Source organism: Crocuta crocuta, unplaced genomic scaffold (genome assembly GCF_008692635.1).
Source record: "Crocuta crocuta isolate KB4526 unplaced genomic scaffold, BGI_CrCroc_1.0 scaffold279, whole genome shotgun sequence".
Lineage (NCBI taxonomy): Eukaryota > Metazoa > Chordata > Mammalia > Carnivora > Hyaenidae > Crocuta > Crocuta crocuta.
The window spans coordinates 838,461-855,970 of NW_027551570.1; the positions used below are offsets into that span (position 1 = coordinate 838,461).

The 17,510-nt window shown below is 37.6% G+C and overlaps 1 protein-coding gene across 1 annotated transcript in view; it reads left to right on the forward strand.

The window, feature by feature from the left end:
• LOC144220578 (zinc finger protein 385D) overlaps positions 1-17,510 on the forward strand; it is a 296,357-nt gene that overhangs the window by 104,711 nt on the left and 174,136 nt on the right. The gene's annotated exons all lie outside the window — the stretch shown is intronic.

Here is a 17,510-nt window from a genome sequence, read left to right on the forward strand (position 1 = left end):
CACAAAGCCTCAAATATTTACTGTCTGGCTCTTTACAGAAAAAGTTGTCAATCCCTGGTTTAGACTAAGTCCTCTTTCAGTTCTCCTTTATTATAATAGTACATACCATGTATTGCTTCACATGTTTCTTAGCTCTTTGTACAGGCAGTTTATAGACTGATGAATTTAGCTAGCACTGTCATGGAACACTTAAATTTAGTGACTTGGACCCTGGTCAAGAAAACAGAAGGAACCAACCCATGACAGCCTTTGTCACAAAGAGGCTATAACTTCTTGTAAGGGCTCTTCTCAGAGCCTGTAAGAAGGTAAAATCCTTTAACTGTTAGAGTTATCACACCATCCCACCCTTTCTCTGTTTCCTAGGAGCCTAAGCTGTATGTTCTCCCTTGTGCCATCATACATACCAAAGAATACATTCACAAAAAATCTGGATTATTGTTATAGGTATTTAGTTGGTCGCTCACAATCCTACGAGGCACTTTTAATAGCCATTGTAATTCTTAGTGCCTCGAAGAAATATAATAAGTTTGGAAAAGAGTTAGGACCTGGATTTTAAGACTGGTGAATCTGAGATGGTCTGTTATTTGGAGATGAACATCAGGAGCATGGCTTGTGTAAAGTGGCACAATTCTTCATACTCTTCATTCCCTCACTACCATGGCTCAGTCAGTGAAAAAAAGTCAGGCAAAACTATGATGATAAATTACTGTGATAGTTTCAGTGTGAGTGTGTGTGTGTGTGTGTATGTGTGTGTATTTCAACTGGAAGACCCACTTTCCACCATGTTAATTCCAACATAACATGTGAATTAGAAATTGGGAGGACCAGTGTAAGATGTGTAAAAGTCTCAGTACAGAATTGATTTCAAGCTTCTTTCTTTCTCAAAGATTTGCAAAAAGAAAAGTTAAAACTTTAAACAAGGGGAAAAAGAAATCCAATTTTAAAATCCAAGATAATTCTGAGTTAACAATGTAAATGTTTAATTACTTAAACAGTTGGAGAAGGGAAATAATACAGAAAGATCATTTGAAAACCTTAAAGTCTGTTTGAACTATTCATTATATAATAGAACTAAGTCTGAAATGTTTGGACTTAATTTTCATTTTTCTAAACTATAATAATGTAGTGAAGGAATTTCTCTTTGCCAGACTCAAATGATGAATATTTTTAAATAAATAAATCTATAATGCAAGTAATTACACTTTATCCAAAAATTTTAAGGTAGGGCAGAACTAAAAAAAAGCACAGTTGGTTTTCATCTAAAATTGTATGTATAGGCATTCCCTGAAATGAGAGTACATACTTAGCATTAGAATAGAAAGATTAATATTCATAGAAGTATAAAAAGGATCGTTTATAATATCAAAACACTGGACAAGAGCCAAAGTGTCTACCTATGAGGAAATATTTAAGTTTATGGTAGATCAGTAAAATGGAATTTTATATAGTCATAAAAAATAATGACTCGAAGGAATATTTAATGACATAGGGAAAGGCTCATAATACTTTAATTCATAAAGCAGAATATAAAACTCTTTTCAGTCGTTTCCTAATTTTGTAAAAAATCTAGTAGCATATCTGTTTAATATATTAATTCATCCACTATTAATTGGGTATTTACTATGTATCATATTCTACTATAGCTCTAGCAACCACACTGTTTGACTTTATTGGAGTGAGGCAGGTAATCAATAAACACACAAGTGATATATAAAGTATGTTAAGCAGTACCAACTCTGGGGGGAAATATGTGAATGAGAGATATAGGTAATGCAGGCTGGTGGGTGTGTAATTTCTCTGCTGTTGTAGGACTTGAGCATGAAAACATTATATATATAATAATGATCTTGATTGTCCTTAAATAATTTGAAAAATTGTAGTTGGTTGCTCTCCAAGTTCTGATAAGTCTAACTGGTAGTTGGATTAGATGGGAGTATGAGTTCAACTCTCTCTGAAGTTGGAGCGTGTGTGTCTTTATCTGGTGAATTTGGGAAGCTGAGTTTTGTAATGTCTAGCCGACCTGCCATGTCTTTGTGGTTTCATACCAATGAATATTATGCATGCTTCGGCTACTGAGGAAATTTCCCTCGGTAAGTTTCATATATGCTTGCACATTTGGTCATTTCTTGTCAAGTTCAAGTGCAAGTTTATATTTCACTATGTATTCTTCCAGAAATCTGAGGATTACAAGAGATAGATAAAGACTTAACCAAAGGATAACTAAAATTGCTTTCTATACACAAAACCAGTGTACCTCTTACTCAGTTGGAATGTGTTAAAGAGAGTACGGGATCTGATGTTACACCACTTGCACACTAAGTAAGTCTACCACGGATTTATAGATGTTGGCAAAAGACATGAGACTTCTAGGTCGGAGATAAACGACTTTATTACTGGCACCATTGAGCTTCATGTTCACATCGGTTTGCTTTGCCTCCCAAGTCCACAAGGTGATGCGGGGGTGGGCACAGATTGATACTGCACATGTAACGGCTTTGTATTACAGCTGAGGAAACTTGAGCTTACCCAAACCACAGTCTTTTAAAGGAAACTCCTAGCAAACCTGCACAACCTTCACCCCAGAGAAGGGCATTATCTTTATTACACTGCTCAGGAAACAAATCTGTCCTCTGCCCCAAGGGAGACACTATCCAACTTGCAAGGCTAAACAAACATCCTAGAAAAGATAGTCCAGAACAGAGGTGTGGGGTCCTTTTGCTCAGAAGTGCAGAAACAAAACCCATGGGGATTGTCCTTCCAATTGTATTTTGAATATTACATTTTTTGGTGAATTATCCGTAATTTCATAGATTCTGTTTGCTTGACTTTGTTCATATTTATTAATATGCTTAGGAAAAGTGAGGGCTAAATCTTTTCTGTTAATGTATACTGTTAATGCACAGTATGATGTATTGACCGGTATTACTTTTACTGCTCTCTCTCTTAATTTCCTCTGGTTATTATTTGGAATTTTTGTGGCTGATGTGCTCAGTAACAGGTAAGGATAGGGAAACTACAGGGACAAATGCATTAGGACTAAATTTTAGATTCAGCCTAGACCCAGAATCAGGAGTCAAGGTTTTGGAATTGTGGAAATAATCAAGAGTATCTTCAAATTCTGTTTCCTTCTTTAACAAGAAAACAAGTTCCCTGAGAGTGACCCATTAAAGTCATCTAACATCTAGAATCTAGATTTTGGGGAGAGAGAAGTTGGAGAGGGAAAACAAGCAAATGGAAAGGAAACAGGACCACTTGGAGACAGCACATGCTCTGAACGCCACATTGGAAGTTACATGCAAACGTGGATTGGTGGCTCTGTGCTCACAGGATCCTATCCCAAAGTTCCTGTGGTGTTTAAGATCATGAGCTCTGGGGGCGCCTGGGTGGCTCAGTGGGTTCAGAGTCCAACTTTGGTTCAGGTCATGATCTCATGGTTCGTGAGTTTGAGCCCTGTGTCAGGCTCTGTGNAATAAATAAATCTATAATGCAAGTAATTACACTTTATCCAAAAATTTTAAGGTAGGGCAGAACTAAAAAAAAGCACAGTTGGTTTTCATCTAAAATTGTATGTATAGGCATTCCCTGAAATGAGAGTACATACTTAGCATTAGAATAGAAAGATTAATATTCATAGAAGTATAAAAAGGATCGTTTATAATATCAAAACACTGGACAAGAGCCAAAGTGTCTACCTATGAGGAAATATTTAAGTTTATGGTAGATCAGTAAAATGGAATTTTATATAGTCATAAAAAATAATGACTCGAAGGAATATTTAATGACATAGGGAAAGGCTCATAATACTTTAATTCATAAAGCAGAATATAAAACTCTTTTCAGTCGTTTCCTAATTTTGTAAAAAATCTAGTAGCATATCTGTTTAATATATTAATTCATCCACTATTAATTGGGTATTTACTATGTATCATATTCTACTATAGCTCTAGCAACCACACTGTTTGACTTTATTGGAGTGAGGCAGGTAACCAATAAACACACAAGTGATATATAAAGTATGTTAAGCAGTACCAACTCTGGGGGGAAATATGTGAATGAGAGATATAGGTAATGCAGGCTGGTGGGTGTGTAATTTCTCTGCTGTTGTAGGACTTGAGCATGAAAACATTATATATATAATAATGATCTTGATTGTCCTTAAATAATTTGAAAAATTGTAGTTGGTTGCTCTCCAAGTTCTGATAAGTCTAACTGGTAGTTGGATTAGATGGGAGTATGAGTTCAACTCTCTCTGAAGTTGGAGTGTGTGTGTCTTTATCTGGTGAATTTGGGAAGCTGAGTTTTGTAATGTCTAGCCGACCTGCCATGTCTTTGTGGTTTCATACCAATGAATATTATGCATGCTTCGGCTACTGAGGAAATTTCCCTTGGTAAGTTTCATATATGCTTGCACATTTGGTCATTTCTTGTCAAGTTCAAGTGCAAGTTTATATTTCACTATGTATTCTTCCAGAAATCTGAGGATTACAAGAGATAGATAAAGACTTAACCAAAGGATAACTAAAATTGCTTTCTATACACAAAACCAGTGTACCTCTTACTCAGTTGGAATGTGTTAAAGAGAGTACGGGATCTGATGTTACACCACTTGCACACTAAGTAAGTCTACCACGGATTTATAGATGTTGGCAAAAGACATGAGACTTCTAGGTCGGAGATAAACGACTTTATTACTGGCACCATTGAGCTTCATGTTCACATCGGTTTGCTTTGCCTCCCAAGTCCACAAGGTGATGCGGGGGTGGGCACAGATTGATACTGCACATGTAACGGCTTTGTATTACAGCTGAGGAAACTTGAGCTTACCCAAACCACAGTCTTTTAAAGGAAACTCCTAGCAAACCTGCACAACCTTCACCCCAGAGAAGGGCATTATCTTTATTACACTGCTCAGGAAACAAATCTGTCCTCTGCCCCAAGGGAGACACTATCCAACTTGCAAGGCTAAACAAACATCCTAGAAAAGATAGTCCAGAACAGAGGTGTGGGGTCCTTTTGCTCAGAAGTGCAGAAACAAAACCCATGGGGATTGTCCTTCCAATTGTATTTTGAATATTACATTTTTTGGTGAATTATCCGTAATTTCATAGATTCTGTTTGCTTGACTTTGTTCATATTTATTAATATGCTTAGGAAAAGTGAGGGCTAAATCTTTTCTGTTAATGTATACTGTTAATGCACAGTATGATGTATTGACCGGTATTACTTTTACTGCTCTCTCTCTTAATTTCCTCTGGTTATTATTTGGAATTTTTGTGGCTGATGTGCTCAGTAACAGGTAAGGATAGGGAAACTACAGGGACAAATGCATTAGGACTAAATTTTAGATTCAGCCTAGACCCAGAATCAGGAGTCAAGGTTTTGGAATTGTGGAAATAATCAAGAGTATCTTCAAATTCTGTTTCCTTCTTTAACAAGAAAACAAGTTCCCTGAGAGTGACCCATTAAAGTCATCTAACATCTAGAATCTAGATTTTGGGGAGAGAGAAGTTGGAGAGGGAAAACAAGCAAATGGAAAGGAAACAGGACCACTTGGAGACAGCACATGCTCTGAACGCCACATTGGAAGTTACATGCAAACGTGGATTGGTGGCTCTGTGCTCACAGGATCCTATCCCAAAGTTCCTGTGGTGTTTAAGATCATGAGCTCTGGGGGCGCCTGGGTGGCTCAGTGGGTTCAGAGTCCAACTTTGGTTCAGGTCATGATCTCATGGTTCGTGAGTTTGAGCCCTGTGTCAGGCTCTGTGCTTACAGCTCAGAGCCTGGAGCCTGCATCAGATTCTGTGGCTCCCTCTGTCTCTCTCTCTGTTCCTCCCCCACTCATGTTCTGTCTCTGTCTCTCTCAAAAATAAATAAACATTAAAAAAATTCTTTTTTAAGTATCATAGGCTCTGGAGCAAGATTGCCTAAGCTAGATTCCCATCCGAGTCATTCTAGTAGCTATGCAGTTTGGGACAAGCCATATAAAGCCCTTGTGCCTCAGTTTCCTCATCTCCATAGAGGGGATACTAATAATGAAAGATAACTTGTACGATTGCTGTGATGGTTAAAAGAGTTAATATATATTATGCCCTTTGAATGGAACTAGCTATGCAGTGGGCACTCAATACATTTTATTTATTTTAGATATCACCTGATTGTCTATGAAATTTTTTTCCTTGGGAAACAAAGACATTTTCTGAATCCATTTGATTCTGCAGGAAATGGAACCAAGTCTGGCTTACTCACCATTATATTTTTAGGCAACCACAATGCCTCATATGTGCTTGGTCAATATCAGTTAAATAAAGAATAAAATAAATACTTTCTTGTCAAAATCCTGAAACAATCTACAGGGACATAAAGAATGTCTGTGATTTGTTCTGTGTGTATGTGGATGTGTCTGGAGGTTTCTTTTGGCATAGAGATCTACTTTGACTTTTAGGAAAGTGTCTCTTGATAGCACTTTAGACCTGAAGAACAAAACCTGCTTTGTTTCCATTGAAATTGTAAGCTAATGACACAAGTTACCCTGATGTGCATGAAAAGATTTATTTTCTTAACCGATATTTTAATTACGCTTCTTCTAAGTGTCTTCTCTCTGAAAATTAAATTTAAAAATAATTACAATCCAAAAATGTGTAAGCCTTAAGTCATAGAATGTACTAAAGGAAAATATCAGGTTTGAGAACATGGATTTATTTACATGTAATTTGATCAGCAGACTATTCATGTACTTAAGGAGCCATCACAAGAATATAACATACAGGCAATTCACCTGAAAAGTTATTACATAGTTGGAAATACTAGAAGGATGGTACTTAGCCTTTATGTCCTTCTAAACTAAGTATGTCATATATTCAGTTTTTTATTGACCAGCAAATGAGAATTAAATTTTGGTAAGTACTTCTCAAATTTAATATTACAAATATATTAAATGTTTAAAAATGACAGAGATGTGTGGTATACAATGTTGTTTACAGCTGGAAGATCATGGATTTCCTTTATGGCTGATTTTATGGTTTATTTTTATTATGAAAAAGAAAGCCATCTTTTCTTTTTTTTGCTTTGCATAGCCACCAGTACCACTGGTTAAAACATCAACTGAGTATGCAAGTATATGATCATATATTCATTAGGTTTCTCAGTGTGCTATGAATAATGCAATATATACATTAATGAGAGGTCAGAGTTGGCAGAAATGTAGTTTTATAAAATGTTTATACTTGATTATAATTTTCTATATCCTGGAATCATTAACAGAACACAATTCTCAAAGCTCCATCTTTCTGAATCTTAACGAACTTATTGCTTGTCAAAATAACTTAAGATATGATCTGAAGCTTCCTCAGTGAGCTCAGGGCATCCAGACTAATATTTAGGATAGTAATTCAGCACATTAGCTGCATACAAGTAAATATATTAAAGTTGTTTTTTTGGAGGGGGAGTGCCTTGGTGGTTCAGTCAGTCTGTTAAGGTCTGACTCTTGATCTCAGCTAAGGTGTTTTGTTTTTGTTTTTTAAGTGTTTATTTATTTTGAGAGAGAGCATGTGTGCACATGTACATCCATGTGAGTAGGGGGAGGGCAGAGAGAGAGCAAATCTCAAGTAGGCTCCTCACTGTCAGTGCAGAGTGACCTGAACCGAAATCAAGAACTGGATGCTTAACTGAGCCACCCAGGTGCTCCTCAGCTCAAGTCTTGATCTTAAGGTTGGTCATGAGTTCAAGCTCCACTTTGGGCTCCACACTGAATGTGAAGCCTACTTGCTTAAAAAACAAAACAAAAAGAAAACAAACAAACAAACAAACAACTTTATTTTGTTTTTTTTCAGTCCCACCTCATACCTTTTGTGTATTGTTTTATTACCAGTTTGTTTTGTTTTTCTTCATTGGCATGTGTACTCCAGTTTAAAGAACTGTCATTTTGACACACACATTCATGTGACTTTGTGTAATTCAAGTGCTATATAGCAAGCTCTTATTCAAGGTAATTAGATAATCATGAATAGTAGAGTAAAATGAAGATAAGATTATACAGTAAAATAAAAACTGGTGTACTTCTAACAATTTCATTTTAATTTCACTCTCATGTAAGGAACCAAAATGAGTGATTTTTTACTCCTTTTCTTTCTCTGCCTTTAAATACCAGCTTACGGGGCACCTGGGTTTCTCAGTCGGTTGAGCGACCGACTTCGGCTCAGGGCATGATCTCGTGGTTCGTGGGTTCGAGCCCCGCATTGGCCTCTGTGCTGACAGCTAGCTCAGAGCCTGGAGGCTGTTTCAGATTCTGTGTCACCCTCTCTTTCTGACCCTCCCCTGCTTATGTTGTCTCTGTCTCTCTCTCTCTCTCAGAAATAAATAAAACATTAAAAATTTTTTAAAAATACCAGCTTATGACACCTGGGAAATTAATAATTTTTCTGTTGAATCTGAAGAATACACTGAATTTTAGATTTTTTCAGCATATTTCATGTTCAACTGATTAAAAATTTTTTATTTTAATAACATCATGGATTTCTTCATAATAAATGTTTTGAAGTAAGCATATAATAATAACTCTCCAAGCCTAAATGTCTATCAACCAATGGATAGATGAAGATGTGGTTTATATATACAATGGAATACTGCTTGGCAATGAGAAAGAATGAAATCCTGCCATTTGCAACAATGCGACTGGAACTGGAGGATATTATGCTAAGTGAAGTAAGTCAGTCAGAGAAAGACAGATATCTTATATTTTCACTCATATGTGGAATTTGAGACACTTAGCAGAAGACCATGGGGGAAGAGAAGGGGAAAAAAACAGTTACAAACAGAGTGGGAGGGAGGAAAACCGTAGGAGACTCTTAAACACAGAGAACAAACTGAGAGTTGATGTGGGGTGGAGGAGAGGGGAAAATGGGTGATGGGCATTGAGATAGGCACTTATTGGGATGAGCACTGAGTGTTGTATTTAAGCGATGAACCACGGGAATCTATCCCCAAACCAAGAACAGCACACTTTACAACTGTGTGTTAGCCAATTTGGAAGTAAATTACATTTTTTTAAAAAAGAATAACTTTCCTATAAATTAACTCATCAAATAAACAAATAAATAAAATAGAATACAGTTGCCTCAGTTATTCACATTATGATATTTGACTAAGATACATGAAAAAATAATTTCTCAGGACTTCAAATTTCTTGATGACAGTGTAACTTGATTCTAATGTTCACACAAAATGATGATTTCTATTTTGTTTCCCCAAATTTTGTCACATCCAATCCAACAGAGATGATGTGTGTTCTACTACAAATTAGGGAAAAACAGCAGCCCGTGTCAACTGAATCTGAAAATAGATTTGTTCTGTCTCCTTTCTCTGGTGTCTTTCATTAAAGAATACACTCTGTGGTCCAATTCATATCGCGCATTACGGTTTAATCTCCCAGAGCAAAATGCTATTATATTTCCTTTTTTCCCCTTAACTACATTCTTTTGGAAATTAACTTAATGCATTTCATGCAGAATTGTTTTGAATTGACAAAAATCAGCATGAGAAGTGAGTAAAATTTAATATATTTCCCAAGGGTTTTCACTAATGATATAAACTCAGTAAATGAACAAATTAAGAAACCCAGTCACAAAGTGGTCACTTTTAATTAAAATTTACCAACTACCATTACCTCACCAGTATTCCCTGCCTCCTTTCCAGTATTGGTTTTCTATATAATACTTACCCAAATACTGACATTATTTTATAAATTTGTTTGTTTACTATCTCTCTCTTTACCACCAGATGGAAGTTCTGAGGGTAGGAATATTATATCTCTCCCCATTAAGAAAAATTAATGTTTTTATTATTTAATTTTAGAGAGAGAAAGAGCAGTGGAGGGGCAGAGAGAGAGAGAGAGTTGCAAGTAGGTTCTGTGCTGTCACCGCAGGGCTTAACATGGATCTTGGTCTCAGGAACCGTGAGATCATGACCTGAGCCAAAATCAAGAGGCAGACACCGATTGAACCACCCAGACGCCCCTTTCCCCATTTTTAATTGACTGCCTCTCCCACACTAGATTGTATTCTCTGTGACAGTGGGGATTTTTTTGTTGTTGTTATTTGTTTATCCCTTGTCACTGATGCCTTAAACAGTGTCCATCATATATCAGGAATTCGATAAATACTGGTTAAATGAGAGAAATATCTATTGGACATCCATAGATATATACATAGTATGAATAAGACTTATATAAACTTGGATTTTATATAANTGATAAATACTGGTTAAATGAGAGAAATATCTATTGGACATCCATAAATAGATATATACATAGTATGAATAAGACTTATATAAACTTGGATTTTATATAAGCTCCAAATTAATAAGGGTCTACCTCTGGGAATCTGAAGCCTTAAAAGAAATGCTTTAATTTCCAGTAACATGATGAGACTATACCCTTTAAAACTTTGCCTGGATGCTTACCAGAACATTTGCCTATTTGATACCCAAGTTCTGGCATTAGGAAGCCTCCCTTCCGTATCTCAGATATCCTTAAGATACTCTTTTATGTGAGTCTCAGGACTTCCCTTGTGTTTATCTTTGAAACTCAAGACTATATGGAGTTTACCTTATCTTCATCACCTATTCATGATACGGACTTGGTCAATTGCTTCATCTCTTTGATCCCTTACCTCATCTTCCGAGTAGAGAAATCAGTAGTACTATCTCACAAGGTGTGTGAGAGAAGTATACCTCTACAGTAAAGAGCACATAATATGTGCTCAGTAACTAATAGTGATGCTGGTTATGATGAAGGTGGTGATGATGGTGCAGAGAACTTAAAGTCAACATTCCTGATGAGAACAATGATTAAAAATGTATCATAATGTCCAAATCTGAGTATACTTTTGAGCTTTTTAGGTTGTGTCTTCCTATTTTATAGATATGAGCAAAGTGAGGTTTACAAATATGAAGTGACTTGCTTACGTGTATGCTGTGCTAGTGATACTGATATATGGATGGTATTTCAGAAGGGCAACTAAACTTTTGAAAATAAAGGTTATGAACTTGGAAATTCTTGACTCTGAATGTTGGTTCCACCATTTACTAGCTGAATAATTATGAGAAAACTTCTTAAATTTTGTAATCTTTACTTTCCTCATCAATCAACTGGTAATGATGATGGTAAAACCTGCCTCACAGAATGATTTCTTTTTTCACAAAGAGAATATTCTGCTTTATGAGGAAGATCTTGATTTCCTATCAGTTCATAAACAGGAGCATTGAGAAAAAAATACACAGAATGGTACTTTCTCCAAGAATCCTTCCAGAGAAAGCACCATCAATATGATAAATATTTAATCATATCCTTGCAGCAAATATTGAGATGGGTTTCCTCAACCTTATTTGGCAGAGACCAATGAAATGATGTCAGAATACATTTCATCAAAGCAATTCTAGGGCACAATGTGGGTTCCAGTGCATTGTGTTCTAGTTACATCTTTATGTTTTATCCATGACTAGATATTAGCTTAGATATAAATGTATTTTATCTTAGATTCTCCTCTCTGAGAAATTCTGAGAACCAGTTGCCTATAGAGCTTATAATAGTAGCCCACATGGGAGGAGGCCACCTTTCCTTTGAGAAAATACTACTGGTAGAGAAGAGAAGGAGAAGGGCAGAAGGAAAAGGAAGAAGAAAAAGAAGGAGAAGAAGAGGAAGAGGAAAAAGAAGAAAGAACTTCACATGGGGAGGCAGAAGTGTGTGCTTTATTAGGTAGTCATTGGCAGTAATCCCCAATGTCTTGGGCAAGTGATCATTTTCATGTGTTTAATCTTTCTATTTTCTGTTTTTAAATTTTTTTTTAGTGTTTATTTATTTTTGAAACAGAGAGCATGAGCAAGGGAAGGACAGAGGGAGAGGGAGATACAGATTTTTTAGCAGGCTCCAGGCTCTGAGCTAGCTGTCAGCACAGAGCTCAACGTGGGGCTCAAACTCATGAACCATGAGATCGTGACCTGAGCTGAAGTCGAATGCTTAGCTGACTGAGCCACCCAGGTGCCCGTCATCTTTTTATTTTCAAAGTAAACAGTAGGACATGGAATATAGAACATATATTTTTCTGAGTTTTTCTTCTCTGTTAAGAATGAGCCTTCTTATCTGGTAAGAGAAGAATAGGCCTAGAGAAAAATAAATGGAAATCAGAAGCAGATTTTCATAGGGTGTGGTGTGGGGAGAAACTACCAGCTGGATGAGCCTCGATAGGGCCTCCAGCCTTCACCCCTAGTTTAAGACCGTCCTGACCAGAGAGGCCTGATGAAGAACTCTGCACCTTTTTTCGTTCTCCTGCCCATAACAAATAGCTTTGGGAGACCACAACTTTTAGCACGTCTATAAAAAAAGAGAAAGTGCAACTCCCCAGTATAACAAACTCATTCTCCCCGGAGTTGACTTGGAATGGATCACAGGAAAAAGAAACTTTAGGCTGATTCTCTGCTACTTTAACCAACACTAAGTGTTAATTATGATGTACAGGCTGATTGGGAGATTTTCTTAAAATATATATACATATAGTCCCACCCTTAATAAAATTTTACCAGGCAAAATATGGAGTTCATAAAATCATGGAATTAGAAAGGTCATATTTGAAGAGATATAAACACATGTTATTTTAGTAGGGTCTCTGGTGCATAGTAAGCACCATAGAATGTTAACTATTACTGTTACCATTATTATTGTGACAGCTACTCCCACTTTGGTTCCGTGTTCAGATCATCTGAGGTGATTATAATACTTCAGGTTCCATAGCTCCTCCTCAGACTTACTAAGTCAGAATTTCAGGAGTAGTTCCAAAAAATGTGTATAACGAAGAAGACCCCAGGTTATTTTGATGCTGCATTCAGCCACTAAGCCACAGAATGGAATTTCCTAACCATGGATAAAACCCATCTGCCTTTTTTAGAAGACCATACACGGAGGCTTGGAGAAGTTAAGTAGTTAAGTCACGTCCCTGTTTCTTCTGATTAAGTTGACCTTTTTCTTTTATGTAGGTTGTCCCTATAAGCTACCTCAAATCCTTTCTCTCCAAGAGTACCCTTTAAGAAATGAATAAAAATGACTTGCTTAAAGTGACACAGCCAGTTGGTGGCAGATTTGGGAATAAATCCTCCTTTTTCTCCACTGCTGGTTGACGTTTCCTCTGTTGAACCCCCAGTGGTCCCCCGTTAATGTCACTTCTCCTAACAGCAGGGTTGTTACCTGTGAGCAGTTCAGCTGAATCCCATCTGACAATGGCACAGCTCTTAAAGCCCATGGTGTCAGAATGAACACTTTTTACAACAGCCTTTACTCAACCCCAGCCTCAGTTTTTCTAAATGCACTGCCACCTTATATGCCTTTCAGACTTCTAGAAATTTGAAAACCTCTATGCGACAAGCCTGTGTCCACAGTGTCAGGGGCAAATGGGGAACAAAGAGTCCTTTGTAAAGTAAAGCCTTTCCGGACATTCCTCAGTTTTGTCATGCAAATCGGTGTGCAAATTACACGTAAATTATTAATATACCCTTTCCTTGTTTTAGAATATATTTGCAAAGAAAATACCTGACATTTTAGTCTGCTCTGCTTGTTGTCTGCACAACAAAATTCAAAATAAACTCTTTAGGTCAGATTATATTTAAGGTATAAATCCAAATCTACCCATATTGCTGCAGGATTCAAAGGCAATTCAATGAGCAGCAGATCTCTTTCCACATAAAAGACCAGGACAGTGATACTCTAATAGAATATTTCCTTCCGCTCCAGAACAGTCAGTACTTCATGGGTGTTGCTTGCTCCTGTGGCACACATTTTGATATGTTGTTTCATGGGAAAACCATGTCTGCGTCACCCCCGCCCCGTAGTACTGTGTGTTGCCCAAGGCAACTGCTTTTACCTTTTTGGTATGTTTATTTGTTTTCTGTGTCTAGGCTGTTGTTTGTGATATGCACAGCTTAGAAGCCCCCACACACAAAGCAGGTTCGTATAATTTCACCAATTGGAATTGGGTTGGGTGGTGAGAAAAAGACACTTGACCTACCACCTGATTTTCACGGCATCTTTTGTCTTGCAAACTCTCATCTTCCCTCATAAAATATGACACACTGATTAAAGGGTAATTCTTTTTTTANCCCTAAAGGGTAGTTCTTTAAAAGGTTCAGGACCCAGTTTAAATCGCAACATGTGGAGGACCTAAGCATATGGAGTCTGGGCTTAGCTTTCTCACTAATTTCCCATAGCAGAGTGATTCCTAGATGTGGCCTTCACAAACCAGTAATAATTCATTCTCTCTTTCTCTCTCTCTTTCTCTCTCTCTCTGTCTCTCTCTCTCTCTCTCATACACACACACACACACACACACACACACCTTTTTGAGCTAATATAAAGTTGCCAGAATTTAATTTTGACGAGTAAGGACATTAAAATGAACAACCTAGCATATACTATTGATGTCACTTCATTTAAAACAGATATTTAAAATTCAAAAGACATAAACTTGGTGGGAAGGGAAATAATTCTGTAACTGTAGTTATTTAATTTCATGAAAAAAGTAAAGTTCCCTAAACTGTCTTAATTTTTTATTTTATTTTTTGTAAAATACAAAAACTCATCATTGATAGGCACCAAATCCCTAATTGACATGTGCTTTTTCTTCCTCAGCTGTTCACCATATCTTTTAAACAGGCCGATCAGGGCCACATCTATGTGCATTGAAGCATATTTAAATAGCTGACCAGCCTTGACATCTTGATCTGAGATCCATTTGGATCACTGCCCATTTACAAATTCTAACTTACTTGTTTCCTTCTCTTTGAAGTTCTATCTCCCCATTCAGCCTCCAAATTCTGTTTGCCTTAGGCTTTCTTACATTGGCACCATCTGGACCTGCTTTTCAGGTTCCCTTCTTGACATTTTCCATCACTCTCAGGCACCTCAACCAAAGGTGAGAGGCATTTTCTCTCATTACCCACGTAGCCTTCTTTCCGGGAGAAGCAGTATGTGCAGTGGCCAATGTAGCCACAAGGTGGTGATAGCCATAAGGCTCATCAGTGCTGTATCATGGCCTAGCCACTGAGGATCTCTACCTCAAATTAGACAGGAACACCCCACAAGAGAGAAAGGGAATGGCACAGATCACAAGCAGGTATGACCTCAAGAGGTGACATTTGATACACTTTAATAAAGAAGCCAATTTATTACTTAAGTTCAGTGACCATCACTTTCCCTATCTGTGTTATGTACATATGTTGTACTGGGCTTTGTGTGAAGATAGAGACAAAATACCTGGCATAGTCACTGGCACAGAGGTGACTTTTAGACCATGTTAATTTTATTTCCACTTTCTCACCCTGTCATGTTTTCACCCACATTTGGGTGGGTTTGCCTCCTTATTTGTGTCTCTGAAATCTCATGGACCAGTGAGGACAAACTCCAGAAACCAGGAAGCATTGTCCAAAGCATGGGAATTCTGAGCTAGGCAGACCTGGGCTGAGTTCTAGGTATGTGACCTTGGGCAATGTGTTTAACTTCCCTCAACTCTAGTGTCCTCGTCTGTACAATAAGAATTGTATTATCTGTCTCACAGGGCAGATCTGAGAATTAAATGGAGCTGAAATGTGGAAAGTACCTGATCAACAGTCAGATTTAAATAAAATGGAAGCTTTAAGAAATCTGAAAGGCAAGAGGGCTTGAGTGACAACCTCAGATGGCTTTGACTACCATGAAGTGTTCATTGTCCATTAGAACTTTCTCTGATGATGAACGTGTTCTGTTTTCATCCAGCGTGGTAGCCACTCACCATATGTGACTGTTGAACGCAGGAAATGTGGTCAGTGAGATCGAGGAACTGAAATACTGGTTTTAAATTATTTAAGTTTAAGTAGTCCCGTTTAACTAGTGTTCATGGTATTGGACGGCACAGGTAGAGAAACTATATGATTTTTTTGTGTCTCAGTCACTCAGTCTTAAAAATGGACAAAAATGAGTTTTTAACACTTGGCTGTTTTCTGGGAGCTAAAGTTGAGGCCAACTTAAGACTCTTCTCATGTAGTCAGGTAACATTGTTCTCTTGACTTGTTCAAATTTAGTGGATATGTGTGTGTTTCTAGAGCCACCAATGAAAGTCAGAGATACACATTGCTAAATATTCTTGTTTAAGAGAACTAGATTGATAAGAAGATTCAGTGGACAATAGAAGGCTTTACTATGGCTTAGAAACTTTTCATTTAAGTGTGTCCTAGAGAATCCTCATGTAGGTAGTCCCTTCCTGGTTGTTTCTCCTTTGGTATCTGTTTTTTGCTGGGTTTTTTTCAATGTTTGTTTATTTTTGAGAGAGAGAGAGAGTCGGAGCATGAGCAGGGGAGGGGCAGAGAGAGACACACACACAGAATCTGAAGCAGGCTCTAGGCTGTGAACTGTCAGCACAGAGCCCGACACGGGGCTCAAACTCACAGATCGTGAGATGGTGACCTGAGCAGAAGTTAGATGCTTAACTGGCCAAGCCACCCAGGTGCCCCCATATTCTGACTGTTAGCAGGAAGAACAAAATATGTAAAATACCAGCATCCACAAGAATATGAACCTTAGGGACACTTAAAAAGTCCTCAGCCCGGGGCGCCTGGGTGGCTTAGTCGGTTAAGCGTCCGACTTTCGCTTAGGTCATGATCTTGCGGTTCGTGGGTTCGAGCCCCACGTCGGGCTCTGTGCTGACTGCCAGCTCAGAGCCTGGAGCCTGTTTCAGTCTGTGACTCCCTCTCTCTCTGACCCTCCCCTGCTCACGCTGTCTCTCTCTCTCTCCTAGAAATAAATAAAACATTAAAAAAAAAAAAAAGTCCTCAGCCCTGAATTTAAGATCATTAGGAAATATTTTCTTTGCATCTTATTTATAAAGGTAGTTTCATTTTATCTTTACTATTTCATTTGACTCTTGGAATCAATCATCAAAATATTTTAAGTACGTTCTAAAAATCAATTCTCCTCTACCTTCTACATTATAATTTTAACTTACTTATCCTTAAAATTGGTTCAAAGAAAGGACGTAAGACATAGGCAAAAGGCAGATTAAGAAAATATTCATGAGTGAACAGATCCTTCCCAAGTCTGATTTCTGTGGAACTGTAATCCTTCTTTCAACGCCTGATGTTTGAGGGTGGACATAGGGTAGGTTTGGCTGGTCACTCTAAGGAGAAGGAAATTTTTACCTCTACTCTTTAAAAGATTCAAACTTGGCTTCAACTCGGAAATAGGAAAACAGTCTGGACACTACAGTATGACTTGGGTTGAAATAAAATATTCTTCCCTACCTTCCAGGATTCAGATTGCAGTTGGCCCAAGGTTTTTCTGGAATATTCAGCACTAAACCTGCCTGATGCCTGAGTTGGGTCTTCTGAGGCTGTGGAGTGATGGTTTCCTTCCTGAGTTCTGTGTAGGGACTCAGCTGTCTCTGTGGAGTTGTGGAGCCAGAATTTTCCCAACTGCCTGGATTTCTACCAATCTAATACTT